At 38.3% G+C, this 16,566-nt stretch overlaps 1 pseudogene; it reads left to right on the top strand.

Annotated features, from left to right (window-relative positions):
• Positions 1–555: 555 nt before the first annotated feature.
• On the top strand, positions 556–1,324 carry LOC102914156 (histone H2A.Z pseudogene; annotated as a pseudogene).
• The last annotated feature ends 15,242 nt before the right edge of the window (positions 1,325–16,566 follow it).

Raw genomic sequence — 16,566 nt, 5'->3', positions numbered from 1 at the left:
TAGATGTCAAAATGGATGTTATAGATGTGACTAAGGACCTTGAACTAGGGAGATTTTTGGATTATTCATTTATCCACAGCCCAACTGCAAATGTCCTTAAACCTCTGCAAGCCGTGGTCAGAGGAAGAGAGTTCCAGAAGGTTGGCCATAGGGACATAACACAGTGGCTTTGGAGGTGGAGGAACCACGTGCCTCATTGTGACTGGCCTCTAGAAGTTAGCCAGATGAAGGATAGAGAATTCTCTCCTAGAACCTCCAGAAGGGAAATAAGATGTGCTGACCCCAAGTGGTTAGCTAGCCCGGCAAGACCAAATCAGACTCCCATGAATGGTAAATGGGTGTTAGTTAAGATACTAATTGGTGGTTATTTGCTAAAGTAGCAACAGAAAAATAACATACATGCTCTAGTAATCAAGTGTTAGGAAGAAAAGGCTTTTTAAAGTAACAAGAAGAGAGTTTGAATCGCGGTATGACGGAGGAGTGGACGCCAGGATCTCACTGTGCGTCAGCCTGGCCTTGTCTCTTCCTCTCTTGTCCGATCTGCAGCGGCCCGAGATGGCTGGCAGTAAGGCTAGAAAGGACTCTGGAAAGGCCAAGACAAAAGCGGTTTCCCGCTTGCTCGCAGCCAGCCAGCTTGCAGTTCCCTGTGGGCCATATTCATCGACACCTGAAATCTAGGACAACCAGCCACAGACGTGTGGGTGGACCACCACTGTGTACAGTGCAGCCATCCTGGAGTACCTCACCGCAGAGGCACTAGAGTTGGCAGGAAATGCATCCAAAGACTTAAAGGTAAGGCGTATTACCCCTCGTCATTTGCAACTTGCTATTCGTGGAGATGAAGAACTGGACTCTCTGATCAAGGCTGGTAGTGGTATCATCCCACACATCCACAAATCTCTGATTGGGAAGAAAGGACAACAGAAGACTGTCTAAGGATGCCTGGATTCTTTATTCTCTCAGGTCTCTAAATATTTTAACAGCTGTCCAGTCTCGGTGATTCCAGTGGACTGTATCTCTGTAAAAAACACAATTTTGCCTTTTTGTAATTCTATTTGAGCAAGGTAATTAGCCTTCCAATCAACCAAATTTCTGCATTTGAGTCTTAGCCATATTTAAGTGTTACTATGGCTTCAACGAAGCTATTGATTCTGAAGTAGTGGGTTTTGATTGAGTTGACTATTTAAAAACAAACTGTTTGGATTTTAATTGTGATGCAGAAGTTATAGTAACAAATATTTGGTTTTGTACAGACATTATTTCCACTCTGATGGATAAGCTCAATAAAGGTCATATCCCAAAAATTAAAAAAAAATAAAGTAATAACAAGAATAGAAAGGATAGTAGTATGAGTTTAGGTTCCTAAAATTAGAAAAGATTGGGTTTCTGGGTCTGCCACTTAGCATCTCAGGCCACTTATGTGAAGACTCAGTTTCTTCTGTAAAATGTGGAATTATGATCGCACACCCCTAACCAAAGAGCTATGTCCAGCTAAAGACTGCTTGCAAAGGTAAAAAATCAGTTCTCTCCAATGGAGTCTCATTGGATAGATAAACCACACTTAAGGATAAGCACCTTGTCTGGCAGTAGATGGCCAACACAAAAGGAACTCCATGGTGTTTTGTAGAATTTTTTTGTCTCATATTGCTTTGTTTGGGCATTTTTCATCTTACTGGGATTTTGGCTTGTATATTATGGTTTTCGATTTTGTGTTTTTATGGGTTTTGGTCTGTGTGTGTGTGTGTGTGTGTGTGTGTGTGTGTGTGTGTGTGTGTTGTGCTTTTTATGTTTGTTTGTTTGTTTTTAATTCTGGTTTGCTTGCATTTTTGTCTGTTTCTTTTCTAAAGAGAGAGGCCTGGAGTTAGATGGGTGGGGAGGTGCAGAGGATCTGGGAAGAGATGGAGAAGGGAGAACAATGATCGGAATATAATACATGAATTTTCAATTAAAGGGAAAAAAAGAAGAAGAAAGCTATGTACAAAAACAAAACAACAAAAAATGTGGTGTTAATAGTAACTAACCCATAGGAGTATCAAAAGAATCAAATAATTATTTGCAAAACAATTACTTTAATCATGACATGTGGTATGCATTCAACAGACTATGGTGGTTACATTATTTTCATTAGGGAATATTCTAGAAAATACTTCTGTTCTAGGGAGATTCTGTATCAAGTTATTTTGACTTAATGTTGAAACTAATGTTACAATGTCTAAGTCAAAAGATTTGGTTTATTGACCTAATGATAACTAGGTTATTTGAAACAAATAGTGCAATAAAGAAGTAATTACTAACTATTTCACATGGCATGCATGCTTTCATAAATATCCCAGGAACAGATCAGGTAGTCCAACATGAGATGCTAACTACAACCAAGAACATATTGTTGAATCCATCATTGACCCCATTGGGAAAAATCATTTTCCTAAATAAAATCAGGCAGAATATAAACCACTGGATTGGGGATGTTGTTGAATCTGAGGGCTTTGAATGACTAACAGACCTTGGAATCCATGGGGTACATTTGCCAATTTCAAAAAAAAAAAATCATCTAATTCTAACTCTACCACCCTGCTTGCAGGGACATCACTGAAAGGCAAGTATTTGTCAAATTCTCCTCATAACTTCATTCCCAAACCGACTTCAAAGGTGGGGAAATCAAGTTGGGATCATTTGAAGGATCTTAATATAAAACATGATGAGTTGGTTAATTGTCTGTTACTGTGCTAAAACTCCATGACTGAACATTTTATAGAAGGAAGAGTTTATTTGGGTTTACAGTTCCAGAGGGATAAAACTCCATCGTGGCAGCAAGAGGTAGGTAGGAATGGCAACAGACACAGAAGCTGAGAGCTCCCATCTTCAAAGGCAAGCACAACGCAGAGAAGGGGAACTGGAACTGGAAGGAAGCTTTAAACTCTCAATGCCTACTAGGTTGATGGAAGCACTAGTCTATGGATATAAGCATACATATTTGGAAAGAAATAAACAGCACGTCCATTTAGTGACATAATGGTGATAGGTTCCCCCCTAGGCCCATGGCCTCCCCAGACAGAGGTTTTTGACTAGGTTTATGGTACCAGATGTGTATTCCCTCTCACCTGAGGGTGGGGTACTTCCAATCCAATCACAAAGCAATTGGCTACACCAAATATAGTCCTGCCACTATGAAACCAGTGGACATGACAGGATAGTGTTGAAGCAAGCATGAGCGATTTGCTGGATGAGGATGCTAATGAGTTTTCTCTCCCAGCAGTCTTCATAGCACCTTCCAGCACTTTGAACTTTTTAACCAGCAGTGTTCACTTTGGTAGGCACTAAATTCTTCAATAAGTTAATCAGTTCTAAATCCAAAAGTCTTTTACCTCTTCAACCAGAAAAATGATAAAAGTTGTTCTAATCTCACACTCAAACCAAAACTATATTCTTCTTAATAACAAAAAAAAAACTTGGACATATGATAGCAGCTTTAACTCCTAAGTTTCCTGATCATTTTATTTCTATGAACAAAACTAATACAGAAATGACGTACTAAGTGGACAGTATCTAAGTAGTCCTTTAACAACAGAGAAAGGGGCAGAAAGTTTCACGATGGCAGTGGAGCTGCTGATGCACAGAAACAGTAACACCACTCGGCCAAGGGAAATGTCCTAACATCCAAAGAGGTGATGATTTACCAACTAAAGGTGAAAAGCAACTGGAAAGAAGCCAATGTGCTCACTAAAGATGTTCTTCTTGAGCAGCTACACATTCTGCATTGACAATGTGTTGCCACCCCAATCCATTAACAAGCAGATAAGAATCTAGGAAGCTGTTTTTCTAACTGAATTATTATGGTGGACCTTTGATCAAACTGGTCATCTCCAAGTGTTGCCTCTCCATTGTCCTCTAGCACTTTCTGGAAGTCACCCAAGGGTTCCTACGTTGTTTACTCCTAAGGAAGTGAAAACAAGCTAATAGCCTACTGTCAAATGAAGTCGTTCCTCCTGGTCAATTACAGGCATTGGTGAACTCTTTCACTTTGAAATTATGTTCTGTGAAACTGAAAGCAAAGAGGAGAAAAAGCAGTTTAATCTCCTTATACAAGCTTTGTTTGCATGTTGTTGTTTCTCTGGCACTTTGGTCAAGACTTCCCCACAGCACAACTCAGACTCAGACCTTACCTTTGGAGTTAAGATGCCAGTGGGACAGAAATGAGACCATGTGTCTCATCCCAGATCAGTCCCAACTCTTTCATTCACCTTCCATGAAGACCTTGGTTATGAATCAGCCAGTCATTCTCAACCTTCCCAACACTGCCACCCTTTAGTACAGTGTAAGACAAATTACTAAACGGTCTTATCAATAAAAAGTCTGGAGCCAGATATTGGGGTAAAAACTGAGAGATCAAAAAAGCAGAAAGAAGACAGCCAGGTTCTTACCACTTGGAAATCCTCAGCCAAAGAGACCTACTTCCTGTATACCCACGCCTATATGCCTTTCTGTTCTGCATCTCAGTTCCTCTCTCCTCCCAGCTACATCACTTCCTGTCTGTCTGTACAGACCTGTAGACATCTATGGTTAGTACTGGGATTAAAGCCGTGTGTCACCATGCCTGGCTCTATTCCCCAGTTGTGGCCTTGAACTCACAGAGATCCGAATGGATCTCTGCCTCCCGAATGCTAGGATTAAAGGCATGTGCTACCATTGCCTGACCTCTGTGTTTAATATAGTGGCTGGCTTTTTCCTCTAATCCTCAGATAAGTTTTATTAGGGTGCACAATATGTTGGGGGGACACAATATATCACCACAGTACAATTCCTCAGACTGTGGTGACCCCCAAGCATAAAATTATTTCACTGCTAGTTCATAACTGTAATTTTGCTACTGTTATGAATTCTTAATGTAAATATCTGATATATAAGATATCTGATATGCGACTCCCAAAGGGGTCATGATCCACAGGTTGAGAACCGCTGGCTATGATGCCTGTCACTTTAGGTCCCTATATAAAACAGAGATATTTTCGCTGCTTAACCCCCTTTCCCAGAAGTAAGCCATGCGGGTTGGCTTCCTACCAAATTAGGCATCTTGAACTGGCCATCCTCCATCTTGCCTCTGAATTAAGGCCTACCTTGATTCTTGCTTGTTCCTCCTGCTAGTCCTGGCTTTTGATGCCAAAATGCCTCCTAGTGCACTTGAGTATCAGCATCCGTAGACTTGCTCAGGAAACTGCTTGCATGTGCTCTGGGCTATTTGGTTCCTCTACATGACAACCTTTATTTGCAGCTGGATTGGCACTTCTTCCCTTAAGTCACCCAGCTTGTGTTTCTTTGTCCTTCTGCCATGATAAATAATAAAGAAAGAAATGAAAACTCCATACAGAAAGTCCCATTTGTTTCTAGTTTATGAAAATAAGTTCTCTCCTTGGAATCAAGTTTATCTAGACTTCAGTGTATTTCTTCCGTTCTATCATCTCTGAAGATTTTACTCAGAAGAAGAAAAGAACATAAAAATGATTGATGACACTTATGTCATTCATAAATCTTACATCACCAGTGATGCCTCTGACACACAAATTTAGCAATATTTTCCATATCTTAATAAGTCTTTGCAACTCTAAGTTTAGATAGCTCTTCCTGGAGTAATTTGGCTTAAAAGAGGCAATAAAAAAAAAAAAAGTCTGAGACCAATTTTATAGACTTTATTCATTTAGAACTGATCCTTGTCTACCTTACAGAAATCTGGCACAAGCAGAATTCTTCAAGGAATGGAGAGTTCAGGGATGTTCAGTTTGAATAAAAACAATCATTGCTGAGGTGGGGGGAGCCAAAGAAAGAGGCAGTACTGAAATACAGTGGCATGAATACTTAACTACGTTCCTGTGCTTTGATTAAAGTGATTAATTCCTAATAGAAAACCTCTTTCTTTCCCTGGTGCTTCTACAGGAGTAAAATGGCAATTGACATCTGCCCCAATGTCAAATAATGCAGACATTAGAGCAGGTGTAGTACTCGTTAAAGGAAAGCTACTGTCTCCCCCGTGCTGCTAGGTATAGGTGGTTGGTGTATGTCCACATCTGCAAGCCCCAGAAGGATTGGTAGATTGTCTGGAAGCTTGTCAGCTTTCTCTACAGGTGAGGAAAGAAGCACCTGAGTTATGAGGCCAGCCTGAGACTGCCAGGTAAAAAAGTATAACTGAGTTAGAAAGTGCCCGCATGATTGAGTTTCTCCTTAGGAGCTACGGTTACCACCACCCCTTGGCATTAAGCCACATACGCATGATAGAAGAGCCAAAAATAACCACAAGCGACCAGGGAAAGGAAAACAACACCAACAAGCACACCCTGTAAGAAGAAACGGCCCCACTCCAACCGCTCCATTAACACAGATGGGTAAATCAAGGAAGAGATGGGGCAGGAAGTGAGGGAGGCGGGGTTTGTATGAAGAAGCCTACTTACCCAAACCACCCTGCTGAGAGTGGGTATGAGGAAAAGCGGGGAGAGACAAGAGCTTTGGAAGCAAAAAAGACAGTGTTAACAAACCCACAATTACTCAAGCCATAAATGTAAGTGAAATTTTATTAAATCGAACAGGAGTGTCATCAAAGGGCCTGAAGTATAGCAGAAAGTGGGAAGTGGAAAGACAGCAATGAGAGTAGAAAAAAGCAGTGTGTGTGTGTGTGTGTGTGTGTGTGTGTGTGTGTGTGTGTGTGTGTTAACTATATACAGGACTCAGCACCTGTGACTCTTCCCAGCACTTCTCACCCCACTCCCTGCCCTAAACCTCTCCAGCTCTGAGGCTGTGATCCCTCTCTGAGTCCTCTATAATCCATCCGTTTCATTCATGCTCTCTCTTGACCTCTTCGTTCTCTTCCTCTCTTGGTCCTCCTCTCTCACTCTCTTGGCCTCTGGCCCCTCTCTTCATCCATCTGTCCTCTCTTCAATGTCCTCTGTCTTCTCTTCTTCTCTCGCTCCCTGCACCTTTCTCCTCTCATGGCCCAGTCTGTTCTGCTGGCCCCTTTAAGTCTGGATCCTTCCAAATGCCTCTGTCTGAACTCTCCTCATATCTACAAAAAAAACCTTCTCCTCCACCATACCTAGGAGCAGTCATGTCCTCCTTTTTATTCATGTATGTGTGTGTGTGTGTGACTGTGTGTGTCTGTGTGTGTAAGCATATATATAAATATGTTGTGTTCACATGTTTATATGTATATATGTATGTATCTATATGTTTATATCCCAGCCAAACAAAACTGTGCAAAATGATTACAGTATTTAGAATTATTTTAAGTATATTAAGCATTACATTACTTAATTTCTATATATTATTATCAGTAAGTAAAATATATTGCAACTCTTAAAAGAACTTTTCAGCCTTTCGTTTACACACCATCAAAGGCTTTCAGGATAGAAGATTCCAGAATGATACTTAAAGAGAGTCTTCTTCCTGAAGGTGTCTGTGGTGGTCTGAAAGAAAATGGTTCCCATAGGGAGTGACACTATTAGGAGGTATAGCCTTGTTGATGTAGGTGTGATCTTGTTGGAGGAAGTGTGTCACTGTGGAGGTGGGATCTGAGGTTTCATATATGCTCAATAAACCATCAGTGTCTCAGAGCACTTTCTGTTGCTTGCCTATCAAGATGTAGGACGCTCAGCTCCAGCACCATGTCTGCCTTCAGGCCACCATGTCATACCATGATGATAATGGACTAAACCTCTGAAAATGTATGTGAGCCACCCCATTAAATGTTCTTCCTTTACAAGAGTTGCCATGGTCATTGTGTCTCTTCACAGCAATAGAACCCTAACTAAGACAGTGTCTTATTCTCCACAATTCTATTTGCATAGAATTTTGTTTATGGAGTTAAAAACATTCCAAAAAATTAGAGGCCCGTATATTGATCCTTAGACATCATAAAACATCTGTAACCCATGCTGAAAGCTTAGGTATTAAGTATCATTGAGCATCACTGTGGCTCCTGGTCTTTCATGCTGACCTATATAAACACAACACATTAGAGATGGCTTCTATATTCATTCCTCTTTAATAAACCCTCCTTTCCAGATCATGCCCTTTCTTCTTACACCTTCAAAGGGCCAAACAACTGCTACCTAACAAAATACCAAGACTAGATCATTTATAAAGAAAGGGAGTTTTTTATTTGGGCTTATGGTTCTGGAAACTAGGGAGCTCAACAGGACAATGCCCATTTAACTACTGGGGAGAATCAGGAAAGTAGAAGTGAAAACATGGACAAGAGAAAGGGACAAAGAGGGTCAGCTTGCTCTAGCTAACCCATTCCATTGAGAATGTGCACCCCGCTGAGAACAAGATTTATCTTTTTACTGGATTGGAACCCTCATGACATAAACACCTCCCATTGGACTCTACCTGCCAAAAGCCACACTGGGTGTTAAGATAGCAACATGTGACCTTTGACAGAACACATTCGAACAAACTATAGCAGCTAGGCATGACATGTCAACAGAACTCCAATTCTAAATGTGATGGATACATGAAGATAACACATTGCTTCAGCAGAAATAGTCACTAGATGTGTTCTTTGAAAAAAGCTGGCAGGACTTTAGAGCATCTTATATAAGATCATTTGTGGATACCAAGTTCAGAGAGAATTAGGAATGCAGATGTGTGATAGGTGAAGTAGATTTTGTCATGCTTCCAACATTGATGAACTAGGAATTTCCTGTGTCAGGTTGATAGTCAATACTGTCAGGAGTACTGGAAGTGAAACAAAGTAAAAATATAAGAAATTTGAACATGATAGCAAGGAAGTCAACTAGATTTACAGCCTTGAAAATGAACTGTTCACAAAACTACCACTGCTTGCGTAGGAAATAGTTTTTTGTTGTTGCTGTTTGGGTTTATGAGTTGATCAGCATAAATACATCCTGTCATCTTTGCACAAAAATAAACAGAGAGATCAGAATAAGTATCCAGAAGCACATTGGAGGAAGGAAGAGGGAAGCCCTTGCTCCAGCAGAATAATATGTTGCAATGTTCAATAGCATTCTAAGCCAAAAATTCACAAAGAAATCTCTTGCCAAGAAAAAAAAAATACTTTCCTAATTTGTTTCTTTTGTTGAGTTTTGCTTTGAATTTTAAAAGTTCTTTTTTGTTTGGCTTTAAAGGGCAAACTCATAAATATTTACAGAGACATCTTACTAAGCAGAAAAGGAGATTAGAAAATATTTTCGAATGGATACAATATGTTTCATGTAAATTAAACTGTACAATCAATTTTACACTAAGAAGAAACAACTTACAAATCACAAAACATAATCTACTTTATGAGACAACATTTGAAATGATAAGGCAAGTGAAGACAAATCCACAGTTGTTTTTTAGTATGATTCAAGTTAAATTTAATAAGCATATCAGCACCTAGGAGTAAGCAAAATTAAAAGGCAGTACTAAATGTTACCAAGAAAAACATTAATTAATAATAAATCTTTATCTCAAAATTTTTATTTAAACATGTGTCACACACTGTTAATCATAAATGTTCTATGTGTTAAAGTCATAAAAGGCTACTTTTTATCTTCTTATATGTCTGAGAGAAGGGCCTACTTCACTACTGTTTCTATTGAAATTTATTTGTGTTTTATTAGATGCGTGCTTTTCTGAAAAAGAAAAAGACACATCCATGCTTCATTGCAATAGCACAGTTTCTAAAACTTGTATATTCACGACAGGCATTACATCCCTCTTTGTACAAACACCATTGCAGAGGCATTAAAAACAATGTTTCTGTTAGTCTTTTTCACTCTTAAGTAATAATTTTTAAAAAAAGTTTAAGAAATGTGTATTGGAAATAGTTGACATGTATGCGGGCTGTATCCCTAAATTTAAATATATATATATATATAATTCTTTTGACTTTATACTCATTTTTATTTTTTAAAAAAATATACTTCTTGTTTACAACTACTTTACATGAAATCAATAAGCCCCCAAAAAACCAGGGGTAAAAGCTGTGCACTGTGTAACTCATCAAGATGAGATGTAAACTGGACCATAGAACTATCCTCTGACCATATAAAATTATGAATATACATCTTCCTCAAGGTTATGCCTCCAGTCTTCTGTTCAATGATAAAATAGTTCATAAAACACCTCATAGATCCTAGCAAAGCAAAATAAATACTTTTTTAAATACTAAGGCAGTATTATATCCAGTGCCCAGCCTACTGCTCTTTAACACTATACTGAATAAAATATTCTTATTATAAGAAAAGAATGAATGGCAAAGGACCAAAAAGGGAAGCTGTACTACCTTGCCCCAAAATTTACATTTTATTTACAAAAATGGAAAAAAATAGCACATCTTTTACCTTTAGACCAGAGGTATTTAATTTTACATAATTAAAAAATAAAAACTCTATTTCATTTTTTAATTATGTAAAAATATGGAGAGACAGGCTAGTTATCAACAAGTTATTAATTCATAAAATACTAATTGAAGACTCTCTGAAGAAAACTTAGAATTTACCAAAGCATATGTTCTCTTTGTAAAAAGAATGATTCAGTGATAAAATTGTTTACTCAGATAACTTTATGTCCTCAGGGGTGATGGCTTTGTTTTTTCTTTGTTTTGATTTGTTTTTCTGTTTTGGGGGTGTGTGCTTTTTGTTTTTGTTGTTTTTATTTTTTGTTTTTTGGGTGCTTTTTTTTTTTTTTTAGATAGAGGTGCCCAGTTGGCCTTTCTTTACTTTTTTTATTGATTCTTCTCTCATACATTACATCAGGACTGTAGTTTCCCCTCCCTCCACTCCTCCCAGTCCTTCCCAGCCCCACCATTCTTCCCTCTCCCCCAGATCCACTGCTCCATTTCCCTTCAGGGAGGAGCAGGCCTCCCATGGGTCTAAGGAGCTGTGGAGAACAGTGTTCCCATAGTTGCTATGCAGAGTCTAGCTTTAAGGCCAGTGTAAAGATACTAAGACAAGCATGGTAGATTTCCCAATATATCAACAAAAACACTGAAAGCTCCTCATCTTGAAAATCTAACCTACAGATGAAAATCATATGTTATAAAGCCATTCTCTTTACTTATGAGGAAGATAAATATGTTCTATACAACTAAAGGTCAATACTTAAGGGATCGTGCAGACAACTAAAATATTCAAAAGCTAGCTGGTGGTGGCATACTCCTTTAATCCCAGCACTCAGGAGGCAAAAGCAAGCAGATCAGCTCCAGGCTGGTCTACAAATTGAGTTCCAGGACAGCCAGGACTGTTACAGGGAGAAATCCTGTCTTGAAAAAACAAACAAACAAAAAAGAAAGAAAGAGGAAAAAGGAAAAGAAAGTATTCAAAAGCATCATATTAAGGGTAATATTAGAGTTTCAATAAATGTTCAAATTAGTGTATCTGTGTGTGTCTGTGCATATATACGTGTTCACATGTGATTTTTTTTGCACAAGATGTAAATAAAGACTTTTAAAACAAGAGTTAAATCCATATTTCTCTAACTAGCCAAACCTACTTAGTTAATAGCTCCCATCTTGTGCCTAAAATTATATTGAATAACTTAAAAGCACATCTGCTAAACAAAAATTAGAAAAAAATCATGAAACTATAATCAGAGTTCTAAAAAGCATTGTGATTATTTGAAAGAAAAAAGAACAGATAGCAGTTAGTATTATTGATCTAATTCGCCTACAAATCCTCTGGCATGGACCTGAAGTTTTCATTGTGTTATTCAGCTTAAGATTAAAATATATCAGTCTTTTCTTGCAGGGTTGAATGAAAAATAATGACTCATGTTCCTAATTATTTTAGAAGCAATTTGAAAGCAAGACAATAATTATTTTGACATGAATGTTAACTGAAAATAAACAAAAGGATGTCATGGTCCCAATGATCTAAAACAGTTAGAATGCATATTCTCTAATGAGAAGTTCTAAAATACAGACTCAGAATTAAAGCTTGATGACACACATGTGCACATGCACCCTGCACCTCCTAATTCAGTTCCATTAATATTTTCGGTTCCCATTTCAAAATTCCTGCATGCATTTATGATTCTTGTTTTGGTGTCAAACTCTGCCCCTGGCTATGGAGTCATTATTTTTATTGCCTTGGAAAACAACCATATGTAAGGAGAAAAACAAAACTTTATAATACGCCTTTACTCCACTGTCCAGATTCAGAATTGTACCCCATTTCCCTATGTGCCTCTTTTCTGTTCACGAAAATGTCACTGATGTGAAGGTTCAAATATATAGGTTTTAATAAAAGAAATTTATGAATTAAATTGCTTATTAAATTTCTTTTAATTTCTTTCCAGGAAAGGACCATAGTTGCCTCGAAATGACATAAGAATGACTTTCAAAGGTCAAAATCCCAATTAAAAACATATATAACAAAATAAGTAAGTTCTTGATTAGCACAAGAGCAGGAAGGAAGGGCAAAGTGTTCGGGAATGTCTGCTCAGTTAGACAGGAGGAGGTCCCAGGATGATTTCCAGAGGGTGGAGCGAATTCTACTTTTTTTTTTTTTTTTTTTTTTATTTTATTTTTTTTTTGAGACAGGGTTTCTCTGTGTAGCTTTGCGCCTTTTCCTGGAACTCACTTGGTAGTCCAGGCTGGCCTCGAACTCACAGAGATCCGCCCGGCTCTGCCTCCCAAGTGCTGGGATTAAAGGCGTGCGCCACCACCGCCCGGAGAGCGAATTCTACTTCCTACCCTCACCCCAACAGCTTTCCAAGGGGAATATTATAAGATCTCCCCCAAATTACAACCTGGCAATAGTTATTTTTCTCTGTCAAGTCAGAAGAGAAAGAGAATATTGGAAATAAGTGAACAGTCGATCCAGCACTGAGGTGACAAGGTAATAAAACTGAGAAAAAAAAAATCCCTGGGCAGAACTGTCTTCAAGGACAATGTCATAAATAAACATAGGGGCCCCTCAGGATTGCATTTTCAACTAGGGAAAAGAAATAGTTTTATTCGCCGGGCGGTGGTGGCGCACGCCTTTAATCCCAGCACTCGGGAGGCAGAGGCAGGCGGATCTTTGTGAGTTCGAGGCCAGCCTGGGCTACCAAGTGAGTTCCAGGAAAGGCGCAAATCTACACAGAGAAACTCTGTCTCGAAAAACCAAAAAAAAAAAAAAAAGAAAGAAAGAAAGAAATAGTTTTATTTATGTTTTGAATAGAAAATAGAGTTTTACTGTAAGCATAAAGCATCTAGTTATGCCTAAAAGCTGTGCCATTAGGTAAATTGTCCTAAGTTGTGTTAATATTAATCATGGTTATGATGGACATGCTAAGATATCTTACTGTTGCTCCAAAGAATAGAACTAATGGAATTATAATCTCTTAAGCCCAAGATATAAGTATATTCCATAGGCACTAAACCAGAAGGGATGGAAGGCCCTGAGATGTGAACTCACATCCCATTTCAAGAAAAAAAAAAATGCTTTGCTGGGACCCAAGGAATGCAGTTAACTACAAGCTTACTGTGGTTGTTTGAAAGAAACTGGCCCTCAAAGGCAGTGGCACTATTAGGAGGTGGGGCCTTGTTGGAATGGGTGTGGTCTTGTTGGAGGGAGTGTCACTGTGGAGGGGGGCTTTGAGGTCTCATATATTCTCAAGCCATGCTTAGTCTCAGACCACTTCATGTTGCCTGTGATTCAAGATGTAAAAACTCTCAGCTCCTTCTCTACTATCAGGTCTACCTGCACGCTGCCTTGCTTCCTGCCATGATGATGATGGACTAAACCTCTGAACTATAAGCCAGCCACCACAATTAAATTTTTTCTTTATAAGAATTGACATGGTCATGACGTCTCTTCACAGCAATAGAAACCCTAACTAAGACACCTCCCCTTGTCAAATTCTTCATGATTGTATGAGCATTTTCTCCAAATTGTTCTCAACTCATGTTGAATAAAACTGTTGTAAAGTACTGACTTACTTAGTATGGATGTTCCTCTGATAAAGCAATCTTAGTTTCATAGTCCTTACTGAATTAAGAGAGTTTTCCAGGTTTATGTCATAATCCTACTTCCTACTGCCCAGTTTTATTTCTTACTATTTCTTTTACAGGTGATAATCTCTAATTCATCTTTTCTACTTAATTCTGGATTACCATCTGCTCCCAGAAAATTCAACTAAGAGGAAAAATCAGTAATTCAAGAGAGCAAACAGCAAAATGAAGTTGGGGAACTAAGAAACTGATGGCCTGGCCCATCCCTGGTCATATACATGATGTAGATGTCCCCTAGCTGAAGGTACCAATGCTCAAAACTCCAGGAACTGTACCTGTGAAGAATAGGATTCTAGTGTGCTAAATTATGCATACAAAATTAGTGGAACCAACTGTCAGTTATTAAATCACATTGACTCTATGAGGAGTTACTAAAAATTGGAAAATAGTTAACAAAACAGAAATTAAATATGGAATCTATAGGGTCTCCTTAGCAGCTTGTAAAATGGTACTTATTCCTTTTCCCCTGTGGGGAGAGAGCAAGAAAAGCTAATATCCAGACTCAGAACTCAGTGGTGAAAATTTTGAAGAAAACTGAATGTCAAACTGAGACAAGTTTCCTGTGCCAAAATTAGTACACCTGACTTGAGGATACTTGGGACCTGGATGCATGAAAGGGGAACATCTGGGTAGATGCTCTCCCATATTACTCTTAAACTCAGAACATACAAGCATTCCCTCTCCTTGCCTATTGAAACTCAGGACTTCACCCATATAAGACCAACTTGCAGAAAACACTGCTGGAAGAAATAACTCTATCTCTCATTTTCTCTGTGCTAGGTCATGAACATATCATATTAAGAGGCATCAGTATGGCAAACTTGGCCTAATAAGGGTATTAGGTGGATGGGGGTCTGATCCAAAAATAGTTGCAAAAGTAAGTCAATAACCTATTGTGTGGATTCTGAAGATGCTTGATCAAAGAGTCTGGATCATATAACTAAATTTATTGAACGTTAATTGGCTTTAGGACACTGCCTTTGGATATAGACTTAGCACTACGGAAGAGTTCGAAGAGATAGGGTCAATTTGTAGCTATGGTGGCTCCTGGAAGATCAGAGAAAGGGATGATCATGTTAAGCAAATTTGAATTGTCTAGATTTCCATAGCTGATGGAACAGAAAAGGATTTTAAAACTTACAAGAAACAGGTATGTTGGAACATCTATATTCTGTAGGACCTAAGAATCCATCAAAGGGTTCTGTACTGTAAGAAGTCCTGGAATATATACTACTAACAAAATCTATTTACATAAACTGATGGAAAGGCCATTATCATTGAGAAGTTCATGCTGGCCCTCCTTTACAGATAAGACTTGGTGATAAGAGATATCATTACAGAATTTGGCTCTTTGGTACTATTGAAGATGATGGAACCCTTTAAAAGTAAGAAATGCCAGTTAAGGGTATTCTTATCTACCACAAGACAAGACTATATTCATCATATTAAGAGCCAGAATCTAACTATTTAAGATAGATGTAAAAATAGCAATATAAATTTTCTACAGATTGTTGTAGGCAGATTTTCCTGTCCCACCTACTATCTCCCAAATAACCACATGAAGACTTATTAATTATGTAAGCTCAGCCAATAGCTTAGGCTTGTTTCTAACTAGCTTTTATAACTTAAATTAACCCATTTCTATTAATTTACGTGTTGCCACATGGCTAATAGCTTGTTACCTCATGTTCTACGTGTCATGCTTCCTCTGCATCTAGATGGTGACTCTGCCTTCTTCTTCCCTGCATTCTCTCTGCCCCAAAAATCCTTCCTAGCTATTGGCCATTTAGCTTTTTATTAAACCAATCACAGTGATACATCTTTACATAATGTAATGGAATAATCCACAACAGATTGTGTTGGCATTTTCAGTATATGCTTGCAAAATAAAAATAAGAGCCTCCACCTTTAGTTCACACTGTAACTCCAAAATGGGTCATAATAAGTACAAATATTAAAACTATAATACTATAAGAGAGTGTAAGGGAAAAAATGTTATGACCTTCTCCTTGGCAAATAGCTCCTACAATGCAAGTATGAATTACAAAAAAAATGAATTAATAAACTGATCATTACAAGGAATAATAACTTGTGCTTTTTCAAAATTACTAAGTGTGACATATAATCTCCATTGTAAACTTGATAAGATCCTATCATCAGCCAGAAGATAGGCCTCTGGACATACCCGGAGAATTGTCTTGATTAGGCTAACTGAGGGAGGAAGACCCACCCACAAACCTACTGTGAGTAGCACTATTCCCTGGGCTTCATTGAAAAAGAGAAAGTAAACAGAGCACAAACCATCTGTTTTCTGACTGGGATCACAGTATGACTGGCAGCCTCAAGCTCCTGTTGCCATGACTCCCCCATCACAATGCATCGCACCCTGAAACCATGAGCCAAAATAAACTCTTTCTTCCTTAAGTTGCTTTTTTTTTCAGAATATTTTAATTGCAATAACAGAAAAGTATCTAAGACACTGAGAGCAGGATACTTCAAATTCATGTTGGAGTTCTTAAGTGCCATGTTTCAAAATGTGTAATTATGACAATTCAGTAATGAAAACAGAAAATTCTTTA

Source organism: Peromyscus maniculatus, chromosome 15 (assembly GCF_049852395.1).
Source record: "Peromyscus maniculatus bairdii isolate BWxNUB_F1_BW_parent chromosome 15, HU_Pman_BW_mat_3.1, whole genome shotgun sequence".
Lineage (NCBI taxonomy): Eukaryota > Metazoa > Chordata > Mammalia > Rodentia > Cricetidae > Peromyscus > Peromyscus maniculatus.
Note: the sequence above shows the minus strand (reverse complement) of the source record. Positions and strands in the feature narration are given on the sequence as shown.